Source organism: Micromesistius poutassou (genome assembly GCF_964030765.1).
Source record: "Micromesistius poutassou genome assembly, chromosome: 7".
In the NCBI taxonomy this organism is placed as follows: Eukaryota; Metazoa; Chordata; class Actinopteri; order Gadiformes; family Gadidae; genus Micromesistius; species Micromesistius poutassou.
The window spans coordinates 316197-318885 of record NC_140277.1 but is presented as its reverse complement, the minus strand read 5'-3'; positions in this window follow the sequence as shown (position 1 = coordinate 318885).

Genomic DNA, 2689 nt, shown 5'->3' with positions numbered 1-2689 from the left:
CGCCCTACCCCTCAGCCCTCGCCCTACCTCTCAGCCCTCGCCCTACCTCTCAGCCCTCGCCCTACCTCTCAGCCCTCGCCCTACCCCTCAGCCCTCGCCCTACCTCTCAGCCCTCGCCCTACCTCTCAGCCCTCACCCTACCCCTCAGCCCTCGCCCTACCTCTCAGCCCTCGCCCTACCTCTCAGCCCTCGCCCTACCTCTCAGCCCTCACCCTACCTCTCAGCCCTCGCCCTACCTCTCAGCCCTCGCCCTACCTCTCAGCCCTCGCCCTACCCCTCAGCCCTCGCCCTACCTCTCAGCCCTCGCCCTACCTCTCAGCCCTCGCCCTACCCCTCAGCCCTCGCCCTCGCCCTACCTCTCAGCCCTCGCCCTACCCCTCAGCCCTCGCCCTAACCCTCAGCCCTCAGCCCTCGCCCTACCTCTCAGCCCTCGCCCTACCTCTCAGCCCTCGCCCTACCCCTCAGCCCTCGCCCTACCTCTCAGCCCTCGCCCTCGCCCTACCTCTCAGCCCTCTCGCCCTACCCCTCAGCCCTCGCCCTACCTCTCAGCCCTCGCCCTACCCCTCAGCCCTCGCCCTACCCCTCAGCTCTCCCTGTGGTTTAACTTTCGGCGGCGGCGGCGGCAGCAGCTGCTTTTGAAAACGACCGGGCCCTTTCCCGCCGCCGCGCGGAACCCTCCGGCAGCGAGGCGGTTGTCAGGGCGGTTGTCAGGGCGGTTGTCAGGGCGGTTGTTGCGGACATGTGATGGTGTCCTAGTAGATGTGTGTGCTTGTTCACCCGCTCATCGACACCGCCACACCCTGAGACGTGACCTGTGGCGCCGCATCCAGCTGGTGTGTTCCTTTTCTCCGCAGTTGAGGATGTTTTGTAATAGCAGTGATTGCAGCATTGTGTGTGTGTGTGTGTGTGTGTGTGTGCGTGTGTGTGCGTGTGTGTGTGTGTGTGTAGATGAGGGGGTATAAAGAAGCAGCGTAGGACGAGGTGCAGAACAAGAAGCCACTCATCAAACCTTCCAGCCGCTCTCATTCTTCCAAGTCTGACAAGTTGTTCCTGTGCGCATAATCACAAAGGCTTTGTGTCGCACGTGGATTTTGTGGTATGGTGTGTGTGTGTGTGTGTGTGTGTGTGTGTGTGTGCGTGCGTGTCTGTGTGTGTGTGTGTGTGTGTGTGTGTGTGTGTGCATGTGTGTGTGTGTGTGTGTGTGTGTGTGTGTGTGTGTGTGTGTGTGTGTGCGTGCGCGTGGGTGTGTGTGTGTGTGTGTGTGTGTGTGCGTGCGCGTGGCAGCAATAAAAATCACACCAGCACGGCCCACATTTTTCAAGTTAGTTTGACGTATTTAAAATGCTAATAACCAGTTTATTATGTGCTATATCAAATGCAAATGCTCCGCCGTAGCGCAGTGAAGTTGGGCCAACGGTAGCATTTGCATATCCTCCGCCCGACTCCTTAGCATGCACGGAGGAAACGGGGCCGAGAGAGAGAGGGAGGGAGAGAGAGAGAGTGCAGGCAGACTCCCGATAAATAACATTAACAGACGCATCGGATAAACAACCCGATGATGTCGCCATTAAGGAGTGCACAGCGATAGCCTGCTTAAATGGAGGTATTTGACAACGCGGCATATGGTGCGCAAAACTCCCACCAAACCAAGCGTCCCGCCAGCGTTATCTGGAGACGGCGAGGGAAGCAGACGGACGCAAAGGGAAACAAAAAAAACAAAAATAAAAAGCAACAACATCCATTTTAACGACAGACGCTTTATGATGTTAAGACAGCGCTGTGAGGCACCGTGCCTCTTTAAAACCAACTGGAACGACAGGGCTGAGGGAGGGGGGGGGGGGGAGGGGGAGAGAGACAGGGGGGAGAGAGGGCAGAAGAGAGAGAGAGAGAGAGAGAAGAGAGAGGGAGGGGAGAGAGAGGGGGAGAGGGAGAGAGAGAGAAAAGAGAGAGGGGAGGAGGGAGAGAGAGGAAAGAGAGAAGGGGAAAGAGTGTGTGTGTGTGTGTGTGTGTGTGTGTGTGTGAGAGAGAGTGAGAGAGAGAGAGAGAGAGGGAGGGAGGAAGAGAGAGAGAGAGCGAGCGAGAGAGATATATATATATATATATAGAGAGAGAGAGAGAGAGTGTGTAAATATGAAGACATCCGTTAAGTCAGTCGTTTCCGCCGTAATTGGAAATGAAGAAACTTTTAAACGGTTTAATGTGTGTCCCAGCCCGACACCTCGCACATCCTAATCGCTCTCGGCTCCCCGTTCTGCCGCGCCGCCAGACAGTGAGATAAACATCCCATAAAGGAAGTCGTACATCCTGCAGCCTCGACGGCTCTGATCGCCGTGGCGACCATCCATCATCCCGGTGAGGCGGGGGCGGCGGTGACGCGGCGCGGTGGTTAGCGGCGTTTCATATCTTCATAACTACTTCTCCTCCGCCCGTCGCGCCGGCAGGTGTTTACATGACTGTTACACATGAGGGAGACACACACACACACACACACACACTGGTGTGTGTGTGTGTGTGTGTGTGGGGGGGGGGGGGGGGGGGGTCACTGGACACACACACACACACACACACCGGGAGTATCGCCCCCCAGGGCCGGACACAACCGTACTCTGGATCACGTGACTCGTCAAGACAAGTTAATTCAGACCACAATTAGAACTCACACACACACACACACACACACACACACACA